The sequence below is a fragment of the Protopterus annectens genome, chromosome 7.part0 (genome assembly GCF_019279795.1).
Source record: "Protopterus annectens isolate FY-2018-M chromosome 7.part0, PAN1.0, whole genome shotgun sequence".
Classification (NCBI taxonomy): domain Eukaryota; kingdom Metazoa; phylum Chordata; order Ceratodontiformes; family Protopteridae; genus Protopterus; species Protopterus annectens.
Window position 1 is genome coordinate 140,066,873 of NC_056739.1, and position 20,343 is coordinate 140,087,215.

The 20,343-nt window shown below is 43.3% G+C and overlaps 1 protein-coding gene across 1 annotated transcript in view; it reads right to left on the reverse strand.

The window, feature by feature from the left end:
- FANCE (FA complementation group E) overlaps window positions 1–20,343 on the reverse strand; it is a 797,034-nt gene that overhangs the window by 264,843 nt on the left and 511,848 nt on the right. The gene's annotated exons all lie outside the window — the stretch shown is intronic.

Consider the following 20,343-nt stretch of genomic DNA (forward strand, 5'->3'; position numbering starts at 1 on the left):
ATTCTGATCTACTGCTCTTCAGCATCCAAACTGTCGATGTGTTGTAGCATTCCTACTATACACACACACACACACACACACACACACACACACACACACACACACACAGTAATATTTCCTCGTGTCAGCTCCTAAATCATCACCCCTTCTAAATGGTATTTAGAGCTCTTCAATTCCCCAATAATTCCACTTCACCAATCCATTGTATGACAATTACGAATGCTCACACCACATCCTCCTTGTGTTGCACAGTGTGCCCCCTGCCATACCTCACATTAGTACACACATTTTGGTAATTTTTCTTTGGATACTCTCTCAGCCTTCCTGCTTAAGGTACAGCCTCTAGAACTGGACACAGTACTTCTGCCTCCACTGTGCTCTGACTTCTACATCAGCAGCCTCCACAATGCAGCACTGTACCTCAGCATTCTGGTGACAGCGGCTGCCTCCCTCACCTGCTGCACTTAATGACGGACCCTTAGGTTACCCTCCGCTCTCCAAGTACTCGTTATCTTCACTGTTTCCAACAGCACGAACCAAGCATCACTGAACCCTGAAGCAAGCATGCATTCGTCAGCATTCGCCTACACCACATGCCCCTCCCACAACTCCCCTGAAGCCATTGGCATACATCATGCTACCATTCTGCACGAACCAAGCATCAGTCCTGAACCCATGGAAGTTTGCAGCATGCATTCCAGCAGTCTCAGAGTCTTGCAGCCTGACCACATGCCCTCCCACAACTCTCCTGAAGCCATTGGCTGTTTCCAAACCAAAGAATGTGCCAAGCATCACACTGAACCCTGAAGCAAGCATGCATTCGTCAGCATTCGCCTACACCACATGCCCCTCCCACAACTCCCCTGAAGCCATTGGCTGTTTCCAACAGCACGAACCAAGCATCACACTGAACCCTGAAGCAAGCATGCATTCGTCAGCATTCGCCTACACCACATGCCCCTCCCACAACTCCCCTGAATCCATTGGCATACACATCATGCTACCATTCTGCACGGCCTGAAGTCGTGCATCAGTCCTGGAACTCCATGGAAGTTTGCAGCATGCATGCTTCCTTAGCAGTCCTCAGAGTCTTGCAGCCTGAATGCCCTCCCAGAAGTCCTCCAACTTATATGGCACATACATCTTCTCATTATTCTCCTGCAGCATGCATGCCCCCCAGGCAGTACACCAAGCCATAAAGAATGTGTGCCCACTTAACGTTACCCTGATCCCTGCAGCAACACTCTCCCACAGCATGTACGCATTCCCAGCATTCTCCTACAGCATGTATACCCTCCAGGCAGTACACCAAGCCATAAAGAATGTGTGCCCACTTAACGTTACCCTGATCCCTGCAGCAACACTCTCCCGCAGCATGCATGCATTCCCAGCATTCTCCTGCAGCATGTATACCCTCCAGGCAGTACACCAAGCCATAAAGAATGTGTGCCCACTTAACGTTACCCTGATCCCTGCAGCAACACTCTCCCACAGCATGCATGCATTCCCAGCATTCTCCTACAGCATGTATACCCTCCAGGCAGTACACCAAGCCATAAAGAATGTGTGCCCACTTAACATTACCCTGATCCCTGCAGCAACACTTTCCCGCAGCATGTACGCATTCCCAGCATTCTCCTACAGCATGTATGCCTTCTTAGCATTTGCTTGCAATGTGGATGCCTCCCCCAGTATTTCTCTTTTTTAAACAAGAAACATCTTAATTAAATTATTGCTTATGACACAGGCAATCATACATTTACATAAATGAAAACAAATCATATTGACATAATTTTAGATGGAAACATTAAACATTAGAAACCATATAAACAATTTTAGTTGCAAACATTATGCATAACATAATCTATAGTCACTGTCACTCAAACATTACATAGCTTATTCAAGTCTTGCCTTCTTTTAAACTTCATTCCTCCTCCAAAATGTTATTCTGCCTGTATTGCTCCCGCAATTCCAATTTTTCTCTCTATGTAATTTGCTCCTACCTTTTTCTAAAGATCTCATTTTCACTTGTTTTATCTCTGTTACTATATTCATTACTTCTAGTAAAGTCAGTTTAGACTTTGATTTCCATTTTCTAGTAATTGCTTTTTGGCAGTCACCATAACTGGACTCTTTATCATATCGCATGCTCAGAAGAGTGAACGACAGATAAATCGACCCCCATGTAAGCAAAAGCTTACAATGTCGAAACTTCAGAACAGCAATTATTTCCCAATGGAAAACAATCGCTGTTCCAAAACAAAAAAAAACAGTAAAACACTACTTAACATGGGGGGCTGTGCCCCCACACCCCCCTACTTAAATATACCAACTCCGAGATCGCACTACAGTGCCGAAAAGGCAAAGTAGCGAAAGCAGGCAAACTAATTCTTTCCCGGGGAAAGAATTTGCTGAAACGCTGCTTCGCTATTTTGCCTTTTTGTGCTTTACTGTTCAACAAAAACGCATTTGACAACCTGCATCTGCGACAGCGTAATAGGGAACCGGACTCAGCAAGGCCTTAATATGTCTAGGCAACTCTGATTCTGTATCATAGCTCAAAAAAATTATTTCCATAGTTATACCGATTTGCTCACGCAGCATTTCTGATAGAGTAGTCTGCAGCGAATTTTTAAAGTTTGCTAAATCATTACACTCTCAAAAACATGTTCCCAGTTACCTCTTTCTTCCCCGTCACACCTCCAACACTTGCTATCTACCTGAGGGAAAAAAGTCTACTTGGGATATAAAAATAGCTACATAAACACTTCCAAGCAAAAATCCTACTACTAATTATCCCTTTTTCAACAGCAGCTTCTATTATAAATTCTACTAAAACTCTACCAGTGCTAGTCTTTCGCTTAGGACCCCATTTTTCTTACTCTTTGCCTATACTCTGATATTGGTCTTTGATAGGGAATGCAATTTCTAGCCTGCAGTCCAAATAAATTTTTGTCCTCTTCCCATTCTATTACCATTTCCGGTCTTATTATTTGCTCCCAACAACTTGGTTCCTTTGCCAGTTTTCTCTAATGAAATTCCAGGCCTTCTTGCCTATTGTCTGCATCCCTAATTGCAGTTATCCCTATTAGCAGAATCTCCTTTCTCATCCCCATATTGGGTTAGTTCTTATATTCATTAAGCAGCAGAAAGTACTCGAATATTCTATATGATTATTGGCTATTCTCTTTAAGGATATTCGTCCAAAATCCCAGACTCTCCCTGTTTCTTGAGCTTCCCTGTTTCGTCATCATCCCTTTCCACTTTGAATTACACCTTTCTGCTTGTGCTATGTATAGCAGCCTTAACTGAATTGCTCTAAAAGGTTTGCTATTGTTTCTTCGAACGGAAAAACATTTTCCGTTCGAAAAAACGAATAGTAATACTGAAAAGAAAAAAAAAGAACGGTGACAATGTCGAACCAAATGCTCGACACATTTGACTTGACATTGTGAAAACCACCACGTGATAGCTGTATAGAAGCTGATATAAATCAGACCTCTATATGACAAATCACATTTTTGCAGGGGAGCAAGCCCCCCCATGCACCCCCATGTGGGGGGCTGCACCCCTCCCCCACTTATATATTCTAACTCCGAGATCGCACTACAGTGGGGATGTGGATGAATTTCCACTCCCCACTGTACCGTGATCTCCGTGCAGATAGTCGACTTACACTTATGCGAATGCAGTAGTGCATTCACATAAGTGTAGTCGACTATCTGGTTCACAAATGTTTGTGCGCTCGACATTCTGATGTTCGTCACACTGCAGCCGACAGAATGTCATTCGCACAAACGTATGTAAACCGCTCTAAAACACCCATTCATATCAGGTAATCCCAAACCACCTTTTTCTATTGGAAGAATCAGCTTATTCCCTTTGACTCTTGCCGTCTTCCCCTCCCTGATAAAATTCTTCAGCTCTTTATTAACTGCTATCCACAACTTCTCCTCTGGTTGACAAAAATATGCCTAACCTGTGTATAAAACTAAAGGGACTAAAAACATTTTGACTGCTTGTATCTCGCTATCCATATCCATAAAACAGAGCTGTCAGTTTCTCAGTATTTGTATTATCTTTTGTTTAGTCTCTTCTCAAATATCCTTAGCTGCCACAACAGAATTCTTTTTAATCTGTACTCCTAAGTACTTCATTTTATCATGTATTGTAGAGCCAATTAGTGTGTGGGTACATAATTTACGGCTATTGCTTTTGTTTTATCTTCACTAATTTTGTATCCTGAAAAGACTTGAAACTGTCTCAAAATGTTTCACTACACTGAAATGTCTTTTCTGGTTTTATCAGATATAAAATAATATCATCTGCAAATACAGCCATCATTTCTTGACTATCATACCAATTACATCCTTTTTCTGAGTTCCTTATTTTCTTTGCCAATGGTTCTAAATTGTTACTTGCATTATAAGCGGAAAGAGGACACCCTTGCCTGGTTCCTCTACTCAAACAGAACTTATCAGAGACGAACCCACCCACTTAAATTTTTGCCTCCAATCCCTCATGTGACACCCCACCTCTGGGCCAGTAATAAAGGAGCCTCAATCCTCCCCACTGGCACCAGTGGGGGACATTCACTGAGAGGATAACAGGCACACACACACAGTGTCTCCAGCTGCAGCACTCTGCATCAAGCACAATTTCCCTTAAGAGCACACAGGGAACATCAGTCCGGGGCTGGTTTCTCCCACTTTCTCCAGATCCCCAATAAGACTTCCCACTGGCACAGCTATGGAGTTCAGATCTCAGCAGAGTGTCCAAGCCAAGACCTCCAGCACCCTCTTTGTTCAACCAGTGCTTTGTGTCTCTGCCCAAGTAGCTGACACCAACACTCTGAGGTTTGATTTACACACACACACACACACACACACACACACACACACACACACACACACACACACACACACACACACACACACACACACACCCTTTGAAAGGCTGGCACAGGTTTACTATCTATGCCCCCTTCTGCCCAGACTATAAGGTAGTTATGACTGCCACCAGACACTCCTGCCAGCTGCCTTACAAGGGTACCCAATATACTGAGTGAAATGAATATTAATATAAATGGTAGTATGACCAAAAGCAAGGCTATTAGGAGTGGCCCACACAGTGTCACCAAATAAACATGCAAATATTCTCAAAACTTAAAATAGCTCTACAGAGATCAGCCACAATGAAAGGGTTAAATATATTTAATAATAAATAAAAGAACAAGAAAATACTAACTATATACTCACAGTGACATCAGAGTTCAAAATCACAGGAAATACTAAAAATAACATTGAAGGACAGGCTCACACAAATAAAGAAAAACAATATCTAAATTAAACTTCACTATATTCCTGACTGAAGCCGAGAGAGTTACTATTCCCTACTTACTTTAGTAGAGCAAGGCAGATGTGGTGAATGGTCCTTCTTGTTGTCAGGCCCAAGACAGGATATGGAATACTCTCGCTCACTAAGAGACTTCTCGCAATAATATCTAAAATACTACTTCTGGGATACCTTGCAGAATGACATCACATCTGACTTCTAATTTCTCATGCAAACCCCCATTGCTGGAAGCTTGCAGGATTTAGCACCTACCTGTAAAAATATGCACACAAGGACTTTTGCTCAGATCTGTGACAGGTGCTGGAAGTCATAAAACAATTTCATTCCTCCATGATTTCAGAGTAGTAATTAGTTCACACCAAGACAATGCAAAAAGCTTCCTATTACAGACGTTGTGTCTCTGGCTGCATTGAAACCTGTGAGATCACATCTTTATGCACCAGACAGTAAAATGATTTAATTTCAGATACATTTTAAAGTTTACTGGACTGAGGTTAACCTTCCAGTTTCCTCTGTTAAAACATATACATCTCAACAGTTGTAATAGTGCATGTACATTTCTGTTCTCTCCAGTAGGACACACTGTGGATATATTTCAAACACAAGCACTTTACAAATACCTTTTTAACACAAACGTCTGTACAAATCAGTTTGACATACACATGACATACAGTTCTAATACATTTGTAACACAAACATCTTGTATAAATCAGTTGGATATTCAAAAGACATATCATTCTTTACAGAACTCCAGTTGACTATGCTGGCAGTACCTCCTGTCACACCACACCCCCCGAAGACTCAAGCTAGTTTTTCAACTGCCCCTTGAGAAATGTTGCTTGAGAAGAATGAGCCTATCTGGAAATACATTACCCCATACCCTGTCTTGAGATCCCAGCTGCCTTGGCATTGCTGACCCCAGTACAGTGCTGCACTGTCATATCATATACCTGCAACCCTAGGCTCCACCATAGTAACTTGCAATTTTGCTGGCTGACTTGCTGTAGCCATAGATCCCCCTCAGACTCCTCCTGCCTCATACTGCAGATTCTTATAACCAGGGCCTCCCTATCAAGGCAAGGATTCATGGTGTAACATGGTACAGTTTGTGCCCCTGCCACCTGTCTAGCAGTTCTACCATGTAGTTAACAGCACTGACCTTTCTTACCACTCTGAAGGGTCTCTCCCAAGCTGCCTGCAGCTTATTGTGTCTGCCAGGAATGAGAAACATAACCTGCTACCTCACAGCATACTCTCTGGCTCGATCATTCCTGTTATACCAGACCTTTTTCTGCTGTTGGGCTTCTGCCAGGTTTTCCAGGGCCAAGCCCATGAGTTCCCTGAGCCTCTATTGAGGTTTAGGACATACGCCACAACAGACTCTTTGTGGGATTCACACTCACCCTCTCACCCACTGAAAATCAAATCTAGAGGTCCTCTTACCTGATGCCTATACAGCAACTCAAAGGTGAAAAACCTGTGGATTTCTGGGGTACCTCTCTGTATGCAAACAGCAGATGGGGCAAATATAAGTCCCACTCTGTCTTAAACTGGTCTGCAAATGCCCATAGCATGGTCTTTAGTGTAGAGTTTAACCTCTCCACAAGACCATTAGTCTGGGGATGGTAGGGGTAGTCTTTAGGTGCTTCACCAAACAGTGCTTTCAGAGACAAGACAGCAGATCTGACATGAAATTAGCACCTCTGTCAGTCAGTATTTCTCTTGGGAAACTTACCCTGCTGAAAATCTCTAACAAAGCATTTGCCACCTTCTCTGCCTCAATAGAGGACACAGCCACCACCTAAGGTTTTCGGTTAGCATAATCTACTACCAGTAGGATATATGTCTTCCCTATGGAACCTGGGGTGTTCAGCGGCCCAATAATAGAAACTCAAAGTTTCACCAGTAAAAACACAAAAACAGGGCTAGTTTTCCATCAAACAAGACACCTGGGTGAAAAATTCTCTATTTTATTCATTCTGGTACCTCGGCCTTTCACCTTCAAAGGAATAAATGATACATCAACATATCCCTTCTTTTATATCATCTAACATCAATAATACTGCCAATAATCCAATTAACCCGTTCTAATTAAGTTTCAGTAATTTAGATAGCATATCCTAAGCTCTGTATTACAAATATATTTTATACATAATGCATTTTAAATATGTAATTTAAGGCAAAAAACACACTAATAAAAGCAGAACATATAAACTATTTGCATATCATACTAAAGTGCATATTAGCAGACACATTTTAATATTCCCTTTCAAAATCAAGTGTTAAAAAGCATGTTATTCTTGGTTCACATACAAAACAATCCAAAATAACATACATTAAATATTCTTAATGTCCACTAAATTATGCCCATAAATGTACCTGCTCGATACAATACCTTAAAAAGTTAAATTGCTATCAATATTCATGCCCCTCGGTAAAAGTTTTCTAAAATTTATCATCATCCTGCATTCTAATCTAACTTTTCCTTAAAATTTCCCATTTTCCATATGTGGTCGTGCCAAAACACTGAAAAACATGCTTGATTACTTCCCCCATGTACAGAAACAAAATGCTCTGCAACTGGGCTTAAACGATTCCTTTTCCTAATATCCCCTAGGTGCTCCATAATTCTCACCTTTACTTTCCTTTTTGTCTGCCCTATGTACCACTTCACTTGTTCACAACCGCAACCTATAGCATACATAACACTCTGTGAATTACAAAGAAAATTCTCTCTTGCCTTATATAACTGACCATTAATTTTATACCCATCAAGATTTTTAACCCTATTGCAAACATTACAACTTCCACATGGACGCATCCCAACCCTGCCTATATTTTCCTTTAGTCCATGATTCCCACTGAGTATTTCCTTCAAATTTCCAAATCTTCCATAAGAAAAGGTTATGGATCTAGTGAAAAGATGTCCCATGTTCATATCTTCTTTAACCATATACCAACATTTTCTAATAATTTCTTCTACTATATGAGAAAAAGGAGAGAATTTTTTGACAAAAAATAGTTTATGCTCAACCACAACCTGATCCTTTTTGTAACCATTATCTCAGTTTCTATTAACTTGACCAAATCTTGTTTTTTTATTACCCCCGATAACTGCCTTTCTGGCTTCTTCAAGAAGACACTCAGAATTCTCCCTATTTTTCAGCCTATCAAAGACATCCATTAAATATGTCTGTTTTAACCCTTCTTCCAAAGTGAGAAATAAAAAACAAACCACGTAAAAGGATAAAAACAGCTCCTTGTAAATAAGTCATACATAAAAGCAAAACCAAGGAGGCGATAAACACAGCAGGATAAAAGCAAACAAAATGTAATGGCGTATGAGAGCTTTCGTGTTGCTTCCACAAAAGTATTTGAATAAATTATTTTAAATTCTCCTAGAAGTAATGCCTTAATCAAATGTGGGGGATGCATACTTCTTGCGTGCAAAAAATTGTTAACTGAAGTTGGTTTGCTATGTGGTATAAATTGTACACTAACTCCTCTTTCACATATAATTCCACATCCAAGAAAATGATACTGGTAGACTTTATCTGATGGATGAATTTTAAACCATGTTCTGCACTGTTCAGATCTTCCAAAAGTCTCAAAAAAAATTTTGTTGTTCAACTTTACATACAAAAATTTCATCATCTATGTATCTTCCATAATAAACTACATTTCCAGCAAAATATCTATTCTGATATACGAGCTGGTTCTCAAATTTTCCCATATAAACTATACCATATTATGGGGCAAAGGCCACCCCCATTTCTGTACCTCTTTTCTGAAGAAAAAAAATATTTTCCATTTAAAATAATTGTGTGTTAAACAAAATTCCAACAAAAAGAAAAGAGGAGTGAGGACACTCCCCCATCATTCTTCCCATGGCCTCTAAGCCCCCCTTTACTTCAATGTTCGTATATAATGAGCTCACATCCACTGAGACCCAAAAGTAGTCATCCTGACATTTAATTTTCTCAAGATCTTAACACAAATCCCCAGTATTTCTTATGTGAGATTGTACTTTTTTCAAATATTTTTTCAAGTGAAAATCTAAGAATCTACCAACGTTCTCCAAATATGATCCTATCACAGATACAATGGGCCTACCTGGGGAGATTTAAGACTTTTATATATTCTCAGTTTCACATAAACGTTTAGGTTCTTAGGTTCCTTCACAAACAACTGTTGAATATCCCTGGTATTCAGAAAACCTAATCTCTCCCCCTCTCCAAAATTTCCAATAGTTCTTCATTAAGTTTTCTCAGCGGGTTGTTAAACAATTCTGTATAATCATCCTCCACAAAAATTAAATCTTTCACCATTTTATCATAATCCTTATTCATCACCACTCAATTGCCTCCTTTGTCTGCTTGTAGAAAAATAATCTCATTTAGTTGCAAACGCATTGTTTGTAATTCATGCCATTCTTTTTTGTCAAATTATAACTTTTTTCACTTTTTAAAAAATCATCATATTCACATTCTAACTGACTACAAATCACATTTTCAAACATTTTAATACGTTGGCAATTTGGGTGACATAAATTTACTTTTATTGGGAGAGAGATAGGGTACATGAAGATGGCCATATCCAGTATCAAATTTGTTGTTAACTGCAACTCCAGGTTCACATTCGCGTACATCATCAGCTACAATTGGTTCATTAATATCAAAAAATGCATCACTCTCATAAATGCTTACATTTAACAGTTCTTCATCAATGTCTTGAACACTTTCATGGCCCTTAGAAATAGAGCCTGCATTTTCACTACCTTTCAAGTCAAAAAATGCCCTTAAATACAATTTAGACAAAAATGTTTTGCATCCAATATTACATCTGCTGAACAAGGAATCCTCGTAGGAACAAATTTGGGACCCAGCATTAATACATTTACCGAGTCTGTTGTTAACTCTACATCTGGCAAATTTACTGTTTTTAATTCTTCACTGGCTGTTCCCCTCTGTGAAACAACCACTGTAGTAGTTTCCAAGTTATTATTATTACAGCTTTGACTGTTTTTACCTTCATTTACGTTGCTCTTTTTAAAACTCTTGCCTAAAGCGTTCATACAGACATAACTATGCTCTACCATGTGTGCATCAACATTTTTATCTAGCATCACACTTACCCCATTAGCAAGGTTATTAAAGTTTGCATTGTATACATCAGCATAAGATTTTCCCCATCAACCAGATTAATTTTTGATGTCCTCAAACCATCGTGAACAACACAGGTCTTAAACTTCAAACACTCATTTCCAACTGGTATATTAGGCAACAAATTATTAACAGTACAAAAAGTCCCAAAAGTCATATTATTTACTTTTGCCTTCTGTTGTCATTGTACACTCCATTCCGTCGTCCTTTCCAATTGTAACTTCGTGTCTGTCTTTGTTTGGTGGAATGTGTACCTGCTGTCAAGATTTTGACCCATTACTTACTTCACCTGAAGAAACTTCTTCGAATGAAACACTTTTCTTACTGCCAACACTCGTTTCTACTAAAGAAAGTGAAAAATCACGGGGCCTTCTCTCATAAGAAGTTCCGCCTCGTTTTCTAAATCTGCCCTGTCGTTTATTTGGCTTCATGGAATAAACCATATTCTTCTCAAAGTCATTAATGTCTCGGCTCAGTTTTTTCTTTTTACGAGCCAGGGCATTTTTCTCTATCTCCTGGATTCTCTGCTTAACATCCATCATAATTGTTCTATATCTCTCTTTTGATATCTCCTCAAGCAGAGAGTCCTGAAGACTTGTGATTTGCCTTCATAACCTGTCAATAACTCTCAGGTTACGCTTCATCAAAATTTGAAGCCAAGTTTGACTGCACTTCAGGGAAGCCTCTCTCCATTCTACTAGCAAATCACCCTCTTCCTCCAAAAATCCAGCAGCAGGCAAATGAGTAACTCGTAAGCCCCTCGGGGTTATATTAAAAGCAATATATTTTTCCAACAGTTTATTATCATAAAAGACAGTCACCTCTTTGGATAGAAGTCGCTCAGGTTGAATAAACTTCTCCATGCGACTCTCATCAGCATTCGAGCCCCACAGGTCATCTTTAGACGGTTTTAATTCCTGCTCACAAAGGAAATCCAACAGCAAAACACCACCAGTGGCTCCCATTCCTTCCAAATGCGACACAGGCAGCACATTAGATGAAACATTTAATGTAGAAGCCAGCTCCATATATATAACAGAAACTCTTAAAAGTTACACCAGCAAAAACACAAAATTTGAGCTAGTCTTACATCAAACAAGACACCAGGGTGAAAAATTCTCTATTTTATCCATTCTGGTACCTCGGCCTTTCGTCTTCAAAGGAATAATGATACATCAACATATCCCTTCTTTTATATCATCCTGCATCAGTATGATATGCAAACAGTTTATATATTCTGCTTTTATTAGTGTATTTTTTGCCTTAAGTTGCATATTTAAAATGTATTATGTATAAAATATACTTGTAATACAGAGCTTCGGCTATGCTATGTAAATGACTGAAACTTAATTAGAACGAGTTAATTGGATTATTGGCAGTATGACTGATATTTGTTTTCGCTGGTGTACAGCAGTCCCACAATGTCCATAGCTACCCATCGAAACAGCTCCTCAATCACAGGCAAAGGCAGCAAAGGAGCTTTGACCTTGTTTTCTGTCTTGCATACTTTTTGGCACTGCTCACAAGTCCCGCAGTACCCTGTTACATCCCTTGCAATCCCAGGCCAATAAAGGTTCTGCATAATATGTCTCTTGGTACACTTTATGCCCATATAGCCTGCAAAGGGAATGTCATGGGCTATGACTACAAGTGCCAGACGGTAGGCTCTGGGCACTACCAACTGCTGTAGTCTCTCACCCTCTAGCCCTCCCCTCAGGGATCCATTCTGTATACAGTAACCCTTTGTTCCACTATACGGAATCCCCTTTTCCTTCAGAATCAGGCACCACCCTAGCTACCACCCTTAAGCCTTGTAATGTACGGTCTGAAAGCCGAACCTGTCTAACTCTCTCTTTGTAACCCTTCCCACTTCCCCTTCCACAGTAAGTTTGGTATCCCTCTGACAGTGGTGCCTCTCTGTCAGCCTGGGTACTACTACTCACCTCTACCCTTACTCACTCTATCCAAAGGAACATCAGTACCCACCAAGAGCTGTGGTTCACCTTCAGTCTCACTGCTACAGGGTAGCTCCCTCCCTGAAGTGGCCAATTCACCAGTCCTGGCTTCAAGTGTGCAGTCTGTCTGGGTCCCCCCCCAGGCTACCAGACCAACATGCCTGTCTCCAAGCCTGACTGCATGTCACTGCATGCACACAACGTACTGCATTATCAAAATCATTCCTTATCAGGATATCTGCAGGAATACCCTCAAACACACCTACTTCACTGCTCCCCTCCCAGTCAAGGTGAACCCTAGCCAAAGATATTTGGAATGGGGTCTCTCCTAAAGTTCTGACTGGAGTAGGCTGATCAAGCAAGTAGTGGTCCTCTTAAAAGCATTGCAGGCTACAAAATGGTTAGGTCAGAGGCTGTCTCTCTGTTAGCAGTGGCCTGTTTCCCATCTACTAAGATAGGATATAACCTCTTGTGGTAGTTTGGTACCCTTGTTGTCTCCAGGCAACTTACTATTGGCATTCTGTGATTCCCACTTGCTGGCTCCCCTACCTTTTGTTCCCCCACCTTGCCTCCATGGACATCTACATGATATATAGCCCCACTGGCTACATTTAAAACATTTAACCCCTGATCCTGGACTTGTACCTGAACCAGTGGCTTCCCCTGTTAATTATGGACTCTGTTGGGGTGGCTTAGGCTGCCCACCATGGGTTCTCTTATATCCATGTGAAGCACTGGGTATTCCTTTCCTGTGTAGTGATGCCCTACTTGCTAAGTAGAGATCCCCTTTTTTCCCCATCTCATTTCCAGTGTTGCATTTCCTATCTGCCAACCAAATTCTCACATCCTCAGGCAAAGTGCTAAGGGCTTTTCCCTCACCAAAAGGTCTGCCAGCCCTTCAAAAGTGGTGACCCGACACCCACTCAACCACCTATGAAAATAAGTGCTTAGTTCAACAATATAATGACACATACTTTCATCTGCCTTGCTTCTATGAAACTTTTTTCTATAAGCTTCAGGTGTTAACTTCAAACCCTGTGATAAAACATTTCATTACTTTGTTATAGTCTAATCAATATCATACAATTTAGAAACATCAGTTTCTAACATTATACTGTTTGCATGCTCTTTCAAATATATGAATAAAACTATCAAAATTATCACCTTCTTGGTATTGAGGAAGAAGTTTACTGACCTTTATTGATTTGGGGATACGGTTACTCCCTTCCCCATCACCTTCATGACCCTGGCGAAGAGTCAGCATTTCCTTTTCGTGTTGCCTCTGCCTCTCATTTTCTTTGGCTTCCAAATGCTGCAATCTCTCTGCTGATTCTGCTTCAACCTCCAAATGCCATAGTGTCTCTGCTGATTCTAATTTCAAATGGTTGGACTCCCGTTCAAGTCTTTTTAAATCCAGATGGATTTTTAAGTCCTCCGAGGAAAAGTTAAACTGTCCTGTTTCTGAGAGCTGTACATCCCCAATGCCTGCTCGTCTGTGATGCAGCTATGATTAAGGATGCAATCATTTCTCCTTTAGTCAGGTTGGCATGACCCAGTCCTTTGGCTTGGCACATTTCAGCCAACTGGCTCCTTGTCAGCTTGCCATAATTCTCTGCTGACATCCTTCCCTACTCTCCCTAACTAAGCTAACAAAAGTAAATAAATAAAAAGTACAGTTGTGTACACTTACCATAAATGTAGATGTTCGACTGTATTCAATGTTGCAGTCATCACACTTGGGTTATCTGCCTGCAGGTAGCCCTCAGTCGGCCCGAATACCAGAGTCTTGGGATTTCTGTGCTGGATGCTGTCGCCTCTTCCATGACGTCAGGGGTATAAAACATGCAGCTGATGCCATTACATCAGTTTTTCTTGCCCCAGATGTCAGGAGCCCCCAAAATAAGAAGCAATCACATGATGTGGAACACCTCCAGTAAAAAGTAAATACCATTTCTATAAGATATGGCCAAAAAAGAGGATAGGTAGTATAGAAAAGACAGGGGCTGGAGGGAGGGTAACCAGGACTGCAACAGTGAATACACTCGAACATCTACATTTATGGTAAGTGTACACAACTGTACTATGTTCTTCATGTTTCACTGTTGCAGTCATCACACTTGGCTTGATTCCCAAAGCTGAGGAAGGGTGGAGGCAGTCCAAAAGAAGTAAGGCTCGCTAGTACGCCTTGTAAGACTGCTGTGACAAATCCAGCTCTGGATTTAGAAAAAATAGGTAAGTGGTAATGCTTGGTGAAGGTGTGTACAGAACTCCAGGTTGCAGTTTCCATGATGTTCTTGGTAGGGACTCCCCTGAGAAAAGCTGTAGAGGTTGAGGTAGCCCTAGTGGAATGAGGCCTGATCCCCTGTGGGGTAGGTTTTCCATGGTATTTGTAGCAGAAATGGATGCAGTGTGCTATCCATTTAGAAATGGTTTGCTTTGAAATGGCCTTGCCCTCTGCCCCTGTAGCAAAGCTGATTGCAGCTGGTCAGATGTTTTGAAACGTTTAGTCCTGTCAAGGTAGAACCTGAGCTGTCTGTGCACGTCCAAGGAGTGCAGGATCCTTTCCCCTTTATTCTGAGGATTAGGAAAAAAAGGTTAGTAAATGGATGGGTTGGTTTAAAGCCACACTGGATAACACCTTGAGCATAAATGATGGGTTAGTCCTGAGGGAAACCCTGTCTGCATGGAAGATAATGAAGGGTTAGTTGTCTTCTCACCTTCTTTCTTGCTGGATGGGTTCGGAGCCGATCCTCGGCTCCGACTCGGCTTTCTACTAAAGCTCGAGAGTTATTTACTGGCTCGAGGCTTCCCCATATCACACAATGCTAGGCGACAGATACCCAGATCTCATTTGGCAGAGCTAACACCATGGAGACACCTGTCACCACTACAAGGTTTACCTACAGTGCTAAAAACAGAGGAGGACGTACCCTAGAAAAGAGTCAACCAGAGGAAGAAGGCCTCCAAGGGGATTCTTCTCGGTCTGTCCAGGCTAGGGGGATGGAGGGTGGGACGCAAGAAAGAAGGAGAGAAGAAGACAACTAACATGGAACGTTATGGTAGGCACATAACTTCTTAATGTTAAGTTGTCTATCTCGCCTTCATTCTTGCTGGATGGGACAGCGTCCCTAGCATCTTAGCTCTGGGTGGCTCATTGGAACAGACTCTTGAGCACAGTGGAACCAAAGTCTTCTCGACTCCTGGAGGCCATATCCAACTTGTAATGTGAAATGAAAGTATGAGGAGTGGCCCATGTGGCTGCAGCACAAATACATTCCATTGGAAGTCTTGCCTGAAAAGCTACCGATGTAGCTAATGCTCTGGTGGAATGAGCTTTTGGTTTTGTAGGGAGTTATTTATGTCTCAGTTGGTAAATCAAAGTAATAATAGAGGCCAACAACCTGGATAAGGTTACTTTAGAAACTGGCAGGCCCTGCTTGCCCTCAGCATAGGACAGGAAGAGGTGGTCCGATTTTCTTGTTTGCTTAGTCCTATCCAAATAAAAACGTAATTGCCTGTGAAAGTCCAAACAGTGCAACTTTTGTTCAGCTCTGTTCGAATAGTCAGGAAAAAAGACAGGCAGATCAATAGTCTGATTCAGATTTGCCTCGGAAGGTATTTTGGGTAAAAAGGAAGGATTAGTCCTGAGTGAAACTCTATCTTTTTGAAAAACAAGATAAGGAGGACGAATACAGAGGGCTTGAAGTTCCGACACTCTTCTAGCTGAGGTGATGGCTACTAAGAAGAGAGTTTTCCAGGAGAGTAATTTTAAGGAACAGGAAGCAGCAGGTTCAAAGGGAGGGAGAATCAATGAAGTTAATATCAGGTTCAAATCCCACGGAGGCGGGGGATCTTTAACCGGGGGCCTAAGTAAAATAGTCCCTTTAAGAAAGGCTTTGCAAAGTTTGTGGGATATGATGCTGGTCTCTGACAGGCCAGCGTGGAAATTAGCGATAGCAGCCAACTGGACTCTAATGGTGGCAGATGAGAAACCTGCTCGAAAAAGTTCTGCCAAAAAATCTAGAACGTTATGGACAGGGGCTGTAAAGGGATCTATATTTCTAGCCTCTGCCCAGAAAGAGAAACGTTTCCACTTACTAGCATAAGACTTCCTGGTAGCAGATTTGTGCAAAGAAAGGATGATTTCACGCACCGGCTGAGAAATATGTGGAAGCCTGACTAAGGTTGGAAGTGGAGCAACCAAACTGTGAGGTTGAGAGACTGAAGGGATTGGTGCAGCCCGCCCGACTGATGGACCAAGAGGTCTGGCACTGGGTCCAGATTCCAAGGCTGTTCCAGTAGGTGACGATGCAGGAATGGGAACCAAATATCTCGGGGCCAGTAAGGGGCAATGAGGATCATCCTGGATCTCAATGCGGTCGCTTTCTGAATTAGTTTCGGAATTAAGGGAAAAGGAGGGAATGCATACAGAAGACCCCGGGGCCAATCGTGAACTAGAGCGCCTCTGGGGGAGTGGCCAGGAGGGGGAAGAGAGTGAAGTAGTCGTCGCACTTGCTGTTGAGAGGGGTTACGAAAAGGTCGCAACAAGGTTGACCCCATCTGCGGAAAATTTTGTCCGCTACTGACTGATTGAGAGACCACTCGTGAGGCATATGTGCGTTGCTATCAGAAATCGTTGAGAGGAGATCGCCCACTGCCAGAGTCTGAGTGCTTCCCGACATAAGGGATAGGACCTGGTTCTGCCCTGCTTGTTGATGTACCACACTACAGACATATTGTCCGTCTGAATTGCAATAGTCCCGGTGGGTAGAGAGTCCTGAAGAGCTTGCAACGCTAAAAGTACCGCTCTCATCTCAAAGACATTTATGTGCAGGTGGTACTCTAGAGGTTGCCAAGTGCCCTGGACAGTCCTGCCCTGAAAATGCCCTCCCCACCCGATCAGGGAGGCATCCGTTGTCACCGTGGCAACAGGAGAAGGAAAAACAAACGGTCTGCCTTGAAGTACTTGAGATGAGACCATCCACCAAGAAAGGTGGTCTTTGCACGATTGGGTGATTACTATGTTGTGAGACATTGGAAGCTGCTGAAACGACCATTGGGTAAAAAGCATCCATTGAAGGATCCGCATGTGAAAACGAGCCAGGGGAAGTAATGTGATTGCTGCTGCCATGAGACCCAAGGTTTTCAGTACAAATCTGGCCTGAATTCTCTTGCACTTTAGTAAGGTCTGGACATGTCGGCGAATGTCTGATACTCTTTCTAAGGGAAGTTTTGCCGACAGCTCTTTTGTATTTAATCTTGCGCCTATAAAGGTTATAGATTGACAAGGAGACAATGCAGACTTTTCGAAGTTTATAGAGATACCTAGCTCGGAGCAAGTTTGGATGGTATAATCCCTGGCTCGCAGTAGTTGATGCCTGGTGGAAGCAGTTAGGAGCCAGTCGTCTAGATATGGAAACACCTGGAATCCTCGCCTTCTCAGGTGAGCCATAACCACTGCCATGCATTTGGTGAACACTCAGGGGGCTGTGGTGAAACCAAAGGGCAGGGCTCTGAATTGATAGTGACTGGCTCCCAGTCGGAAGCGGAGAAACCTTCTGGAGCACCTGTCCATTTTGATATGGTAGTACGCATCCTGAAGGTCTATGGAGCACATCCAATTGTCCTGACCCAGAAAGGGTAGCATGGACTGAAGCGTGACCATTCGGAACTTCGTTCTTTGAACAGATTTGTTTAACCTGCTGAGATCCAAAATGGGTCTCCAGTCCCCTATCTTTTTTGGTAACAAAAAGAACTTGGAGTAAATCCCGGATCCTTGCTGGTCTGCTGGGACTGGCTGGATGGCCCTTTTTTTTTTTTTAGCAGTTTTGAAATTTCTAGTACTGCTTGTTCCCTTAGACCGGGTGGAACATCTGGAAGGGACCTGTTTGTGCAGGGGTGTGGACAAAGGGCATTTTGTAACCCTCGGATATGATAGACCGTACCCATTTGTCTTGTGTGAGGAATTGCCAGGCTTCTGGGTACAGTGACAATCTTCCCCCGACTGCCTCCGAAGGTGGACAGTTGGGCAGCCCCTCAGGGGTGCTGAAAGGGTTTGTCAGAGAAAGATTCTCTGCTACCCTGATTTTGTGGACCCCCTCTGCCCCTCGGGCAGCGTCTACTATTGTTCCCTCCTCTGCACCTGGAGGGAAACTCACCACGTGTGTCAGGCACGACTCCCTGGGGTTTCCGAAAGCACATTTTCCCACTCCTCTGACCTTTAGGGTATGGTCTAGAGGGAATAGAAAAACGGACCCCGACGGCAGAGAGAGTCTTGCCTTCCTGCTCACACCTGGTAAGGGTATCCTTCACCTGTGGTCCAAACAAAGCCGAACCATCGAAGGGGGTATTGATGAAGGATGTCTTAAAGGGGTCAGCAAAGTTACATAACCGCATCCAGGCATGTCTTCTCAAAGCCACACCTGTACCTGCGGCCCTACTCGCCCCATAGGCTCCATAAGAAATGAGCCACATGGAGGAGTTGACTATAGAGTTAAGGGTCACCAGCTGGGAGTTAATCTTTTCCTGAGACCCCGCAGCTGATGGATCCTGAAGGGTATCACCCAGTTCCTTGAGAAGATCCCTTTGAAGGCGGGTGAAATGGCACAGATAATTCAGTGACCGCATGGAAAAGGTCGCTGAAGAAAACATCCGCTTCCTGTACCTGTCCATTGTCCTAGATTCTTTATTAGGTGGATGGACAGGCACCGAAGGGTCAGCCAACTCCTTCTTAGTGGCTGCTGCCACCACTATGGCATCAACAGGGACACCCTTTGTCAGAAACTGTTTGTCAGATGGGGCTGTAATGAATTTAGTGGGCCTGCGGGGAGTTGGTTCCACTGTGTCCGGGGCTGTCCACGCCTTCCGAGCCACCACTTCCATGAGCGGGTCGAAAGGCAGAGACACCCAGGAGATGGAAGGGCGAGAACCAAACGCATCCAGGTACACCGACTCGTCCACGGAAGGGTTAAGGGCAGTCCACTTCCCCCTCTGCCTAAGGATCTCAAGGATGTCTGAAAAAGAGACATCCTCAGAGGGGGACCTTGGGGACCCTTCCGAATGCTCCAAGTCGGTGCCAGACGTGACTGACTCGGGGGAGTCAACATGTTTCCTCTTACATTTCCTCTTCCTAGGGAGCTCCTCTGAATGATCAGGGGAGGCCTCGGAAGAGGAAGATACACCCAATGGGGCGATCTGGAGTGTCTGTTCTCCACGCTTGGGGTCAGGAGAGTGGACAGAGACCGATGCAGGCACCATGGGGGGAGGAGTCGAAGGAGCCGATCGCAGAGCTGACACAGGAGTCAGCACGCTCCTCATGACTTTGAAGGCGCCCCTGTCAGGCAGAGAAGAGGGTCCACGCTCCGAAGAGATGTGAACCCCTCCCAGCACAGACAGGGACGGCTCCGAGGCCGATGTCGGGGCCAAGCTCACCTGAGCCGAGGCCCCGAGAGGGAGAACGGGGTCGGACAAGGGTCCGATGCCACTCGCCCCCTCGGAGCCGATGAGGGAGTCTCGGCGCCCGGATCCCTCCAAGGACAGAACCAATGAAGAGATCGGAGCAGACAAGGGAGCCGAAAGGTGTGGTATCGGCTCCGACATTCCGACGATTTGAGCCCCAACGAGCTCCGGCTCCGAACACAGTGGAAGAGTTGGAGGAGGAACTGTTGAAGACACAGGGATACCCACAGTCTGTTGAGAAGGGCTGGTCAAAATTTTGGCCAGTGCCTGCAACTTTAGGAGCCTACTGACCACCCTCTCCAAGTCATGATCGGATAGCCTGGAGGACCGAGAGGAGTGGGACCTATGGCTCTGCTCCGATTGAAGCAATGGAGATCCCGGAGCCGAATGAACAGACTCTAAAGAGGGGACCT